General features: G+C 42.9%; 1 long non-coding RNA gene, 2 other non-coding genes and 1 pseudogene across 3 annotated transcripts; all 4 read left to right on the forward strand.

The window, feature by feature from the left end:
- Nucleotides 1–1,620: 1,620 nt before the first annotated feature.
- On the forward strand, nucleotides 1,621–13,294 carry LOC134321640 (uncharacterized; annotated as a pseudogene).
- trnah-gug (transfer RNA histidin (anticodon GUG)) lies at nucleotides 2,089–2,160 on the forward strand. Its single transcript has one exon. It is a non-coding gene; the product is annotated as a tRNA-His (tRNA).
- trnak-uuu (transfer RNA lysine (anticodon UUU)) lies at nucleotides 7,615–7,687 on the forward strand. Its single transcript has one exon. It is a non-coding gene; the product is annotated as a tRNA-Lys (tRNA).
- A 208-nt stretch (nucleotides 13,295–13,502) lies between the features above and the next one.
- On the forward strand, nucleotides 13,503–14,199 carry LOC134321153 (uncharacterized). Its single transcript, XR_010013791.1, has 3 exons — nucleotides 13,503–13,726; nucleotides 13,891–13,999; nucleotides 14,114–14,199. It is a non-coding gene; the product is annotated as an uncharacterized LOC134321153 (long non-coding RNA).
- The last annotated feature ends 740 nt before the right edge of the window (nucleotides 14,200–14,939 follow it).

Consider the following 14,939-nt stretch of genomic DNA (forward strand, 5'->3'; position numbering starts at 1 on the left):
CTGTGGTTCCTTTAAAGCTAGCTCTGCTTAATATTAGATATCTAGCCAACAAATCATTTTTAGTGAATGACATAATTCTATCCTACAGTTTAGATTTTCTGTTTCTAACTGAAACATGGTTAGCAGAAGGCAAAACAGCACCAGCAAACTTCAGTTCTATGAATGTGTGTCGAAGTGGTAGGAAAGGTGAAGGAGTAGCTGCCTTATTTAAAGATGTATTCCAGTGCAAAGAGACTGTGCTTGGCAATTTTATGTCTTTTGAATACCTCTGTTTTATTTTGAAGGGTACTCCCAAAAAATTTTTTTTAACCATTTATAAACCTCCAAGATACTCTGCACATTTTATAGATGAATTTACTGAACTACTGTCAGTTATCTCCACTGAGTACAGCTTTTTCATCATAACTGGGGATTTTAACATCCACTTAGATAATAACAAGGACAATAACACCAAATAACTTTTTGGACTTTTTGACACGTTTGGTCTATTGCAACATGTGAAAGGGCCTACACATACTCGAGGGCACACTCTGGATCTAGTTATTACTAAAGGTCTTAACATTTCTTCTGTTATGGTCAAGGACTTAGCCCTCTCTGATAATTTTTGTGTCTTCTTTGAAATGCTGATCACCCCAGATGCTCAAACTAGCTCTGTTTCTGTTAAGAAAAGGTGCATAAATGAAAGTACTAGTTCTCAGTTTATGGAGGCCATAGCTATATCACCTTTAACTTTAATTGCAGAGTCAGTTGATGGACTCCTTGATAACTTTAACATGAAAATATTGACTGTCATGGATGTGATTGCCCCGGTAAAAGTCATGAAAACGTTGAGCAAACAGAAAGCACCATGGCGTAACACAATGATGGTAATAGCTCTGAAAAGAGAAAGCAGGAGAGCTGAACGTAAGTGGAGGAAAACTAAACTTCAAATCCACTATGATCTCTATAAGCAAAGCCTTTGTAGTTTTAACTTAGAGTTAGGCAGGGCTAGACAGCTGCACTTCTCTAAGATCATTAACAGGAACATCAACAACACCCACACTCTATTCAACGTGGTCGACAAGCTTACAAATCCTCCAAAACAGATCACGCCAGAACTTCTGTCCACAGAGAAATGTAATGAATTTGCTCATTTCTTCTGTGAAAAAATCAAAACTATTAGACTGACCATCAACGCCACTCAGTCAAACGATGAAACCATGCCGCCCCTACAGACACCTAGAAATAACATGACTATTATGTCACAATTTAATACAATAGACCAAAAAACTCTAGAGAAAACAGTTCAGCTGTTCGGTTACCTTATGCCTTTTTTTTTGTCTCTCTAACTCCTTGTGTATGGTTCTCTGAACCCCAGATCCAACAATGCAGGTCTTGTCAAGGTGACAAAGACTTGTCAGAGCAGAAAGAAGTGGCTGATGCCGGCACCAGCCGACACTGAGCCTTGCAGTTTCCCATATGGTCTATCGGTCAGTGTTCCTGGTTTTTACCCAGGCGACCTGGGTTCGACTCCCAGTATGGGAATTGGACTTGAGAGAGTTGGGAGTTGGTGATATAGCTATGGCCTCCATAAACTACAGCCTTGTTGCTGTAGCTCAAGCGCATTGTTCTGTTGGAACTATGACTGCAGTCTATCAGGGGGCAGCCGACGTGAGCCACCAGTGGCAGACTGCTGGTAAGCCGTGATCGTATAGTGGTTAGCACTCCGCATTGTGGCCGCAGCAACCCTGGTTCGGATCTGGATCATGGCACTGTCCTTTTGTATGCCGTGCTTCGAAGGTTTCTATTCTCTCCTCAGTCAAGAGACAGAAATGGGGCTAGAGCTTCAGGAAAGTCACGACCGCATACTCACAGGGGCCAGTAGTTCCCATATGGTCTAGCGGTCAGGATTCCTGGTTTTCACCCGGGCGGCCTGGGTTTTACTCCCGCTATGGGAATTGGTCTTTATGATTGGACTGGAGCAAAACTTTGCCTGTTAGTTTCTTGGCGCCTTGTTGCTGTGGCTCAAGCAGCTTGTCCTGTTGGAAGTATGACTGCAGTCTATCAGGAAGCAATTGACGTGAGCCACCAGTGGCAGACCACTGGGAAGCCGTGATCGTATAGTGGTTAGTACTCTGCGTTGTGGCCGCAGCAACCCCGGTTCGAATCCGGGTCACGGCACTGTCTTTTTGTATGCCGTGCTTCGAAGGTTTCTATTCTCTCTCTTTTTTTGTCTCTCTAACTCCTTGTGTATGGTTCTCTGTACCCCAGATCCAACAATGCAGGTCTTGTCAAGGTGACAAAGACTTGGCAGAGTGGAATGAAGTGGCTGATGCTGGCGTCAGCCGGTACTGAGCCTTGCAGTTTCCCATATGGTCTAGCGGTCAGGATTCCTAGTTTGATGGCTGCTATTGATATAACTGAAATTATATTATTGTTATCTTTTTCATTTACTTTTTGAAGTTTTATTTACTTTTTTTTTTTTTTAAAGGCTCACAGTGATCATTACCAGGATAAAACAGGCAGTGAATGAATGAATGTATTTCATAATAAGAAACAATAAGAACATCATACCACCAGGTGGTGGCAGTGTGATTGTGTGGGGATGCTTTGATATTTGAATGACTTCATGGGAGTCTTAATGGACTGAACCAGGAATAATCTGTTGATGCATGCTCAGTAATCCAGGTACACAAATCCACAAAGTTTAATCAGTTCATCTGGACACAAGTTTGTTGTAGAGATACGTTTCGCCACTCAATCCGAGTGACTTCTTCAGTCTGAGCTGGTGATTTAACATCAGATGCAGACAGAGCAGGATCACACCTAAGAGCCTGCAACTCAGATCTTCTGTCAAGGGTCACCGAGCTAGCAAGATCATTCAGAAGGCACAGAACCAGCTACTGATTGAACGGGTGAGACAAACTAACTTCACAATCGATGTCATGAAAACTAGAGAGGAGCAGATCGGGTCTAGATGAGTCCACTCTCCAACAGGTGATTAACTTCACGCAGAAGGCTCGTCTAGAACAACATGAAAAGTCAAAAACCAGGCAGCGAAAAAAGTTTGACTTGCTTGCTGCAGGACAGAAACACCAACAGACCATGGATGGCCGAAAGAGGAATGAAGGGCAAACACACACTGGTGATGTGGACAAGTGGGTGAAGAACTTGTCAGATAGACAACTCACACAAGCGGAGAAAGACATCTTGGCTAAGGGGTTGAATTTCACTGTTACACCGAAGCAAGTCCCACTAGTGGAACTGATCACAGCCACATTATCAGCAATCCGCAACAACAACATCTCTGATCTGGAAGCGGAACAGTTGCAGATGAAAGTGTCAGCTTGCCTTAGTAATGCAAAGCCACCTCCATCCAACATCAGCAGAGGCGAGAGGTATGCACTTACTACACATAGTAAGGACAATAACATAATCATACTTCCTGCTGACAAGGGTAGATGTACTGTTCTGTTAAACCAGATAGACTATCATGAGAAAGTGATGTTGTTACTTAGTGACACTAACACTTATGAGCTGCTAAAACGAGATCCAGGTAGTAGCTACAAGAAAAAGGTGATAGATTGTCTGAAAGTTTTAGAACAGAACAATGCTATTGACAGGGCTTTGTACTACAAATTATATCCGGGGGAGGCTACACCTAGTCTGTATGCGTTACCTAAGATACACAAACAGGATGTACCTTTATGACCCATTGTTTGTATGATTAACTCTGTGACATAACATTTCTAAGTTTCTAGCATCGATTCTCAACCCATTGGTAGGTAGCATGGAACATCACATTCAGAACACCATGGATTTTGTCTCCTTCATGGAGACGGAGGAAACAATGGTCTCGTATGATGTTACATCCCTTTTCACGTGCATTCCGGTTGCTGAGGCAGTGGAGGTGGTCCGTAGGAAACTACAAGGCGACCCCACCCTGAGCAAGAGGACCACCCTTACCATGGACCAGGTGTGCACACTTTTAGAACTGTGTCTTCAGTCCACCTACTTCTCGTACAGAGGACAGTTCTACAAACAGAAACATGGGTGTGCTATAGGGACCCCAGTCTCACCTATTGTTGCAAACCTGTACATGGAGGAAGTGGAAAAGAAGGCACTAAAGTCCTACTAAGGGACACCACCGAGTCATTGGTTCAGATATGTGGACAACACCTGGGTTAAAATAAAATCCGAGGAAGTACCACATTTCACGGACCACATCAACTCGGTGGACAAACACATCAAGTTCACAAGGGAGGATGCAAGCAACAACAGTTTAGCCTTCTTAGACTGTGAAATTGCTATTCAAGATGGGGGACTGAAAAGTAGATGTGTATCGCAAACCAACACACGGACCAGTACTTAAGGTTTGACTCCCATCATCCATTGGAGCACAAACTAGGAGTCATCAGGACGCTGCACCACCGGGCGAACAGCATCCCCACAGACACTACAGCCAAGGACAGAGAGAAATCTCATGTCAAGAAGGCCCTGGGTGAATGTGTTTATCCCAACTGGGCATTCGTAAAAGTGGGAAAAATGCCCAAACACAGCTCCAGTGGATCGAAGGGAGGAGAAGGACAACCGGGGTCTAAGCGCAAACCAGTGGTGATTCCGTATGTGGTGGGAGTATCAGAACAATTGAGACGGATATTCTCCAAACACTGTGTTTCAGTTGCTTTGAAACCCCAGAACACGGTACGCCAGAAATTAGTTCACCCTAAGGACCAGGTTCCTTGATACAAACAGAGTAAAGTAATGTATGCTGGTAGGAACTGTTGTTGCCGGGAACTGTACATCGGGGAAACTAAACAGCCACTGGCTAAATGGATGGCCCAACATAGAAGATCAACCTCTTCTGGCCAGGACTCCGCGATTTACACCCACCTGCAAACCAGCGGCCACTCATTTAATGATGACGATGTGCAGATCCTTGACAAGGAGGAACGCTGGTTTGAACGGGGAGTCAAAGAGGCCATCTATGTGAAGAGGGAACAACCATCTCTGAACCGGGGAAGGGGGCCTGAGAGTACATCTCTCACCATCTTACAACGCCGTAATAGGAGCTATACCCCAATCATAGTGAAAGACACACATGACCATTGTAATTAATGGTCATTGTGATTTGCATATGGACCTGATCACTGGTTCCATTGTTATGCAATGGGCGGTGATCGGTTGTTATGCAAATCGTCTGCATATTAGGTTGGGGTATTCACCACCAGCTCAGACTGAAGAAGTCACTCGGATTGAGTGGTGAAATGCATCTCTACAACAAACTTGTGTCCAGATGAACTCATTCAACTTTGTGGAACCAGGAATAATGAACCACTGCCTTGATTCTCAGTGCTGAGAATCATCCACTATCTAAATCAGGGGTCCTCAAACTTTTTAACCAAAGGGCCAGATTACTGTTCTTCAGTGTTTCGGGGGGCCGGACCGCAGGTGAAATAGTAAACACACCCAAAAAAGCTATTTACTATGTATACTGGATGTATTGTCTGTGCTTTGTATAATTGTAGTTCATAATGATAATGCAGAAATGTTATTTATTTTAATAATTTTCATTATCCTGCCTCATACAGTGTTTCCTTAAAAAATCAGTGTGAACTGTGAGCCTGCTTTTGCCTGACGAGAGTAAGCATCAGGTTCTATATTTGTTACTGCCAGTCATAATAGCTAATAAATGTTGATCAGTGAGTCTGGATCTGGTTGGAGATTTAAGGTGTTTCAACTTCAAAAAAGTCTGCTCACAGATGTAGATGCTCCCGAAAACGGTAGCTACTTTGAGTGCATGTTTTATTGAGATCGGGGAGCAATGGAAAGAGAAGCATAACAATTAAACAATGTGCTTGAGTTTTGATTTTGGATGCATAAATGCGTTGATCTCCGGGAGCAGGTCGTTAAAACATTTCAAAACTCGTCCCGACTCAGCCAGCAGAACTCAGTAAAGCCCATCTTCAGCTCAGACAAGAATTCCTGAAACTGCCTGTAGTTAAGTCAAGTCAAGTCAACTTTATTTATATAGCGCTTTTTACAATAGTTAAGAGCATTAGCTTTAATGAAATTAACACGAAGATTTTCATAACGAAATCCCACTTAACTGCTTTGCAACACAGTTCAGTGGCTGCGGTCACTCATCTCTCTATTGATGCGCCAATCACTCCCCTCATGCTTGGAGTGCCACCCGTTGGATCGCTGCCGTATAATCTACTGAGACTCCGGGTGGCCAATTTTTGTTTCCTGTTATTTTTTCCCTCGTTATAATACTGTGAGTTCAAAGATGAACAGTGGCCAGACAACATGTACTGCTGCTGTGGTTAAAGGGGCCGGTCAAATTAAAGTATCGGGCCGTATACGGCCCGCAGGCCGTAGTTTGATGACCCCTGATCTAAATAATACCTGCTCTGTGGTGATTCTGTGGGGGTCCTGACCATTGAAGAACAGAGTGAGCAGTCTAGAGTCAGTAATTGTAGAACTACAAAGTGCTTCTATATGGTAAGTGGAGCTGATAAAATAGACAGTGAGTGTAGAAACAAGGAGGTGGTTTTAATGTTATGGTTGATTAGTGTAAACTCACACACTGCTGTATGTGCTTGCATGACTGTAGGACGAGTTCTCAGTGCATTACCGTAATATCCATAAAATGTGTCCTTGCGATTTCAGTGCAGAAAAGTTTGTGTAGAGACTGCAGCAGCGGATACTGTGTTTGTTTAGAAATTGTGGTCATACTTTTTTCAACAAGGTAAGTTTATTAAAATAAAAGTTTTTTGTATATTAGCTTCTGGATATTTTCGGATGCTACGGACAAAACTGTGTTGTACTGCTATGATGATACGACTATGTTCCAAACCCTTTTAGACTCTTCCACCACCGTTAGCGCTTCTCTCAGTTAGTTTAGCTCATTAAATATATTATCCACAGTATCGCTTACTTTTACAAACCCAATTTTAAGGTTTAGACAGAAGAGAAAATGTCAATGTAAATAAACAGCAGTTTGTAAAAGATGTTATTTATATTCTAGCATACAAACATACATCGCTCCAAAATATAAATGAACGCTTCAGCCAGGGTTGCCAGATTGCGCATTTCAAAGTCCGCCAAAATGCATGGAAAACCGCCCAACATTCTCACGAAAAACAGCCGATAATCAGCGCTTAAACAATATTAAACCAGTTAAACATGATCTACTACTGCTGATATCTCACAAATCAGTGATTATAAATAATGAATGGCATTTGCAATAATAAAAAACTAAGACTAAGAAGTTGTAAGAAGTGTTTCTTTAGGGTTTTTTGTGTTCTTGCTAGAACTGTTTCTACTTAAAGAACTCTTTAATATAATTCAAGGTTCTTTGCTAACTCAATCGTGCAGTTGATACAGGAAAAAAGGATAAAGGTGAAAGAAAGGAATCTGTTTGTAATCTACCTGCAAAATTCTCCTCCAGAGATGTTTTTCTTTGTGTGTTTAAGCAGCAACATACTTCACCTAAAACTTTATATAATCGCCTTCAAGAGATCCGAAACAGAAATAAAAAACATTTTATATTAATTGAAGTTTTACAGGACAACTCATGTTAAAGTTTGTAATTTAAGTCACATCCTTGTGAGGATTAAAACAAGTTGCAGAGCCCGGATAGCTCAGTCGGTAGAGCATCAGACTTTTAATCTGAGGGTCCAGGGTTCAAGTCCCTGTTCGGGCGAGTTGCTTCTTACTGCATTAGGTAAGCCGTAATGTCCCGTACAACATGGTTTATTTAGAAAGTTGAAGAATTTGTACTTTGTGAGATATTTCTAAGTGAAATAGCATGTACTTGATCAGCTTGAAATAATTGTACACTGTATGTGTAACATGTTCTCCACACCGACTGTTTGTACGTCCAGCTGTTTTAAACAGACTGTAGTAAATAGAGGACCGTTTAAATCTATATTTATGTGCAGCCTAATAATGCACTGAGTTTTAGATATTAATACCTACATATTTTATGCTGAATTACATGCATCATAATTTTAGTTTTTGCTTCACAGAGCCGCTTTGTTATTGCACTGCACTAAACAGTTGGTATATCCTGCACTATTTTGGCCCCTACATAATGCAGCATCAACGCTCTTTTAGTACATTACAATTTACAAAGGGTAAAAAAGGGTCCTTCATAAGGGGAATTAGCTCAAATGGTAGAGCGCTCGCTTAGCATGTGAGAGGTAGTGTATCAGCTTGAAATAATAGCACACTGTATGTGTAACATGTTCTCCACACCAACTAGTTGTAAGCCCAGCCGCTTCAAACAGACTGTAGTAATTGCACTACATTAAACAGTTGGTATATCCTGCACTATTTTGTCCCTTACATAAATGCAGCATCAACGCTCTGTTAGTACATTACAATTTATAAAGGGTCCTTCGTAAGGGGAATTAGTTCAAATGGTAGAGCGCTTGCTTAGAAGAGTTGAAGCTGTTATAGCTGCAAAGGGTGGGCCGACATCATATTAAACCCTATGGGTTAAGAATGGGGTAAATACTTTTGGCAATAAGTTTTACAGGACAACGTATGTTAAAGTTTGTAATTCATGTCACATCCTTGTGATGATTAAAGTAGGTTGCCGAGGCCGGGTAGCTCAGTCGGTAGAGCATCAGACTTTTAATCTGAGGGTCCAGGTTTTAAGTCCCTGTTTGGGCGAGTCGTTTCTTACTGCATTGGGTAAGTGGTAATGTCCCGTACTACATGGTTTGTTTGGAATGATGAAGAATTTGTACTTTGTGAGATATTTCTAATAGAAATAGCATGTACTTGTTTAGCTTGAAATAATAGCACACTGTATGTGTAACATGTTCTCCACACCAACTAGTTGTACGCCCAGCTGTTTCAAACAGACTGTAGTAAATAGAGGACCATTCAAAATCATGCATATTTGCGTATTTAATAATGCACTGAGTTTTAGATATTAATACCCACATATTTTATGTTGAATTACATTCATCATAATTTCAGTTGTTGCTTCACAGAGCCACTTTGTTATTGCACTGCACTAAACAGTTGGTATATCCTGCACTATTTTGGCCCTTACATAATGCAGCATCAACCCTTAAGTCAGTCTGTCAGTGGTACAAAGACAGTTACGATTTGGTTCAGTTCATCCTAAAGGCTGTGATAAACATTTTAAATAAACTGAGTATATAAATAATATAGAAAAGAGTACGTGAGCTTAAACACCTTGCACCCTCACTTTATAATGCAGGATTAACACTAAGTTTAAAGGACAGTTCTGTGTAAGGGGAATTAGCTCAAATGGTAGAGAGCTCGCTTAGCATGCGAGAGGTAGCGGGATCGATGTCTGCATTCTCCAGTGCAGAAACATTATGATCATTTAGGGCAGGGGTGTCAAACTCATTTTCACCAAGGGCCACATCAGCATTATGGTAACACAAGAGACGCACCGGTTTCTCCTCTTGAAGCACAAACCTATTTTATTATATAAACGTATTCACTTTCATTAAATTTCCTCATTCTGCTTAATTTTCTCTTCTTGTACATTTTGGGATAATGTGTAAATATTTCTCAACATCATCTACTGGCGGGATGCGGACACTTTGCAGGTAAAAAAATCAGCATGCATTTTGGGAGATGCAGTTTATGTAGGATTTTACAGTGTATTTTAAGATGATTGTTCTCCCCTCTCTGAGTCCCCCCCCCTTTTAGCTAGACAGAGAGACAGACAGACAACGCCCTCCAGAACACAAAACTCGCTAAACATTTACAAACAACTGAGAATATAAATGTCACTACTTACAGACGATGCTTCTGTATTATATTGAGAGATTATATAAGAGCGTTATTTGTATTTATTATTATTGTTTACATTACTGACTACGCTACCCCGCTTTCTTTTTGCCGTAAAAGTGACAAGGCTTCTAGCGAAGGTCAAAGTTAGTTGCCATGACTACGATGTCAGCAGTTGCCGCATTAAATTATAAGTACGTCTCAGTGACTATTAGAACCATCAGAACAATCGTACGTCATTTAACCTCTTGCGGGCCACATAAAATGACGTGGCGGGCCGGATTTGGCCTTGAGTTTGACACCCCTGATTTAAGGGCATCACGTAATATGAAACTACTTGAGTCATTGCTCACTGAAACGCAGCATCAAAATGTACAATATTACAATGACATTCACGCTCTATTTTCACTCAAATGATTTAGTTTTAAGTTTTCTTTGTTTATTAGGATTTTAATGTCATGTTTTACACACTTTGGTTACATTCATGAAAGGATCGGTAGTCACTCATTATACAAGGTTCATCAGTTCACAAGATTATACCCAACACAGTCATGGACAATTAAGCATCTCCAATTCACCTCACTTGCATGTCTTTGGACTGTGGGAGGAAACCAGGGCAGCCGGAGAAAACCCACCCAGACACGGGGAGAACATGCAAACGTAGATTTGTATAAAGCATGAGCTGTCAGAAGTGGGATTTGAACCCACGCCTCCAGGGGAGCACCTTAGACCACTCGGCCATCCTGACCTGAATGCACGTTATGAACGACAATTTTCCTCAACACCCCCACATGGCCAAAGATTTGTACGAACTGCTGAATCTTTTCACATTATTATGTATGTTAGAGGGTTAAAGACATAAATTTGTATAAAGCACTAGCAGTCAGAAGTGGGATTCAAACCCACGCCTCAATGAGAGACTGTGACCTGAACGCAGCGCGTTAGACTGCATCCTGACTAGCTTGGGTACCATCGACACCACCCTCACCCCACACGGTCTAAGATTTGTACGATCTTTTCACATTATTATGTATAGTTAATGTACTGACTGTAACCCATTTGCTGCACTGTACACTTTGTCACTAGGCTGTAAATCATATATCAATAGAAAGGGAGCCCCATATGAGCACTCCAACTGACCAAATAATGTTTTTTGGGTGGACCATTGTTAGCACTGTAATGGCACTAGCATGTTAGGGTGTGTTTTCTCTGGTATGAGTGTATTAGGTACAGCCTTCTTGTTGGGTTTTTAACTGACTGGATTATTTATTAAGATTATTTATTATTTTTTAAGAACTCAAACCCTGTTTCTGCTTGTTGTTCGCCTATTAGTTCCTCGTTACCTTGTTGCTGTAGCTCAAGCAGCTTGTTCTGTTGGAACTATGACTGCAGTCTATCAGGGAGCAGTGGCTGACCGCTGGGAAGCCATGCTCATATAGTGGTTAGTACTTGTGGCCTTGTGGCCGCAGCAACCCCGTTTCAAATCCAAGTCACGGCATTGTCCTCTTGTATGCCGTGCTTCGAAGGTTTTTATTCTCTTCTCAGGCAAGAGACCGAAATTAGGCTGGAGCTTCAGGAAAGTCAGGACCATAGTCCAACAGGGGCCAGTGGCGCAATGGATAATGTGTCTGACTACGGATCAGAAGTTTCTAGGTTTGACTCCTGGCTGGTTCTTTTACCTTATGCCTTTTGTTTTGTCTCTCTAACTCCTTGTGTATGGTTCTTTGTACCCCAGTTCCAACAATGCAGGTCTTGTGAAGGTGACAAAGGCTTGTCAGAGCGGAAAAAAGTTGCTGATGCTGGCGCCAGCTGGTATTGAGCCTTGCGGTTTCCCATGTGGTTTAGTGGTCAGGATTCCTGCTTTTCACTCAGGTGGCCTTGGTTTGACTCCCGGTATGGGAATTGGTCTTTATGATTGGACTCGAGCAAAACTTTGCCTGATAGTTCCTTAGTGCCTTGTTGCTGTAGCTCAAGCAGCTTCTTCTGTTTGAACTATGACTGCAGTCTATCAGGGAGCAGTGGCTGACTGCTGGGAAGCCGTGATCATATAGTGGTTAGTACTCTGCGTTGTGGCCGCAGCAACCCCGGTTCGAATCCGGGTCACGGCACTGTCTTTTTGTATGCCGTGCTTCGAAGGTTGATATTCTGTCCTTGGTCAAGAGACAGAATCGGGGCCGGAGCTACAGGAAAGTCATGACCGCGCTTTCATAGGGGCCAGTGGCGCAATGGATAACGCTTTTGACTACAAATCAGAAGATTCTAGGTTCGACTCCCGGGTGGCTCGGTCACTTCATGTGTATTAGTTCCTCGGCACCTTGTTGCTGTAGCTCAAGCAGCTTGTTCTGTTGGAACTATGCCTGCAGTCTATCAGGGAGCAGCCGACCGCTGGGAAGCAGTGTTCGTATAGTGGTTAGTACTCTGCGTTGTGGCCTCAGCAACATCGGTTTGCATCCGGGTCATGGCATTGTCTGTTTGTCTACCTACCTGTCTGTCTGTCTATCTATCACGCCACTAGGCCTGTTGACTATTGGTTCCAATCCCACTTTAACCATGTCTGCTTATATTTTAGCCTGGAGAGAAGAACAGCCTCCCAAAAGAGGTGGCGTTAATGCTGATGGCGTCCAAGCCACCTCGCTGTGAACACGTCCTAGAGCTTCTGGAATGGTTCGACACTCCAGAGTGTTATGTTCTAATCCTGGAGCGACCCGTCCTCTGCATGAACCTCTTCGAGTACCGCAGAGACGACGCCCTTCCTGAACGTCTGGCTCAGATCATCATGCGGCAGGTGGTTCTCGCTGCACGTCACTGCCAGGATCACGGGGTTCTTCACCGAGACATCAAGGAGGGGAACCTGCTGGTGTGTTTGGACAGTTTAGAAGTGAAGCTCATTGATTTTGGGTGTGGGGACTTGCTTAAGTCGAGCCCCTACAGGGGATTTTCAGGTAATTGTACCTCAGAGGTCAGTAGTTATGAGACACAGATGAAAACGTGTATGGCCCTCACTGATCTCTCTCACTTTTACTCAGGCACCTTGTTATACGCCCCCCCCTGAATGGTTCAAGCGAGGTAAGTATCATGGCTGCCCTGCAACAGTCTGGGGATCTTACTGTTTGTTTTAGTGTGTGGAGAGATGCCGTTCTGGAACGAGAGGGAGATCACTGCTGGACACCTGAAGCTCAAACCTGGTGTGTCTAAGGGTAAGAAGATGCAGGACGTTCACATTTAGACCCGTGTACACACAGTTTCCATCAGGATTTTGATCTGAACCGATTACTGCACCCACAGCCTGCCGTCATCTGATGAGGAGCTGCCTGAGCAAGAATCAGCCTCGAGAAGATCCTGGAGCACCACTGGTTTCCAGAGAGCCTCAAGAACTAAGTCCAGGTCAGTCCAAACAGATAGGAACAGACCTCAATGGATTTAGCTGAGAGACTGTGTTAGCATGTAGCTCAGATCACGTGTGTTGTGATTAATCGTTAATCTGTGTTTTTATTCTACAGGCACCTGTAGAGTTTTAGCAGACGGATCATAGGTGAGCATATCAGTGACTGATGTTTGCTTCCATGTAATGTTGGAGAAACTCTGGACTGATGGAGATCAGCAATATTTTGTGGATCGGCTTGACGAGTCAGTCGACTGAATAATCCAGACGTTTTTCATGCTGAGTTTCATCCGTTTCATCTGTTAGATCATTATTATCCCGATTATTATCCTGATATCTCATTAACACATGATGGAAATTCATCTCACATGATCCAGAGAACTTCAGCTGAGGTTCAGATCACCTCAATTCCTCAGCACCATCAGTGTACCATCACAGTACCATCAGTGCACCATCAGAACACCATCAGTGCGCGATCAGAACACCATCAGTGCATGATCAGAGAACCATCAGTGCACGATCAGAGTACCATCAGTGCACCATCACAGTACCATCAGTGTACCACCACATCAGATGAGAAAGGTGAGCGCTGGAGAAAGTAGCTTAATAAAGAATTAATCTCACAGTGATAAACATCACCTCATTTCAAACATGCTTCCAATCTGGAGACTAAACTCTTCTTCCTTAAACATGGATTTACCACTAATGATGGATTTGGGTGTATGTTTTGGGTTATTGTCTTATAGAAACGAGTCTAACCTACTGGCAGAAGTAACCAGATTTGGGGCACCTTGATACCTGGCAGGAAACGGAACACAGCCCTAAAACGTCACTGAGTCGCCACAACGATCTACAGTGAGTGTCTGGAAATGAATTCTGCTCACGTTTAACACATTTTTATTGGACCTTGCTTGTGCTGAATTGTTATTTAACTGTCAGTTTATTATTTTGTGTTCCTGCTATTTACAGGTCAACAACCTTGTCTGTCCTGTCCAGTCCTAAAGACACTTCGACCTTCTCCGTCTGGTTTGTGAGACAAGAGCTGAACAAAACCAATAAAATGTCTTTAAAACTGTGAAGCGCAGTGAAGGAATCATTATGTTTTAAGTTGCTATTTTTCTCTAGGACCTAAAAACTGAGATCAGAATGAATCTAAATTCTTCTACTTTAAATCAAGACGTTTTATAAGCTGATGTGACTGCAGCGCTCCATCACCTGAACCTTAATACAGACGTGAGTGACGAATCACGCTTCTCCGTCTGGCGATCCGATGGACGAGTCTGGGTTTGGCGGTTGCCAGGAGAACGGTGCCTGTCTGACTGCATTGTGCCGAGTGTAAAGTGTGGTGGAGGGGGGATTATGGTGTGGGGTTGTCTCTCAGGAGTTGGGCTCGGCCCCTTAGTTCCAGTGAAAGGAACTCTTAATGCTTCAGCACACCAAGAGATTTTGGACAATTTCATGCTCCCAACTTTGTGGGAACAGTTTGGGGATGGCCCCTTCCTGTTCCAACATGACTGCGCACCAGTGCACAAAGCACAAGCTCCATAAAGACATGGATGAGCCAGTTTGGTGTGGAAGAACTTGACTGACCTGCACAGAGTCCTGACCTCAATCCGATAGAACACCTTTGGGATGAATTAGAGTGGAGACTGTGAGCCAGGCCTTCTCGTCCAACATCAGTGTCTGACTTCACAAATGCGCTTCTGGAAGAATGGTCAAAAATTCCCATAAACACACTCCTAAACCTTGTGGAAAGCCTTCCCAGAAGAGTTGAAGCTGTTATAGCTGCAAAGGG

This window comes from Trichomycterus rosablanca, chromosome 10, assembly GCF_030014385.1.
Source record: "Trichomycterus rosablanca isolate fTriRos1 chromosome 10, fTriRos1.hap1, whole genome shotgun sequence".
Classification (NCBI taxonomy): domain Eukaryota; kingdom Metazoa; phylum Chordata; class Actinopteri; order Siluriformes; family Trichomycteridae; genus Trichomycterus; species Trichomycterus rosablanca.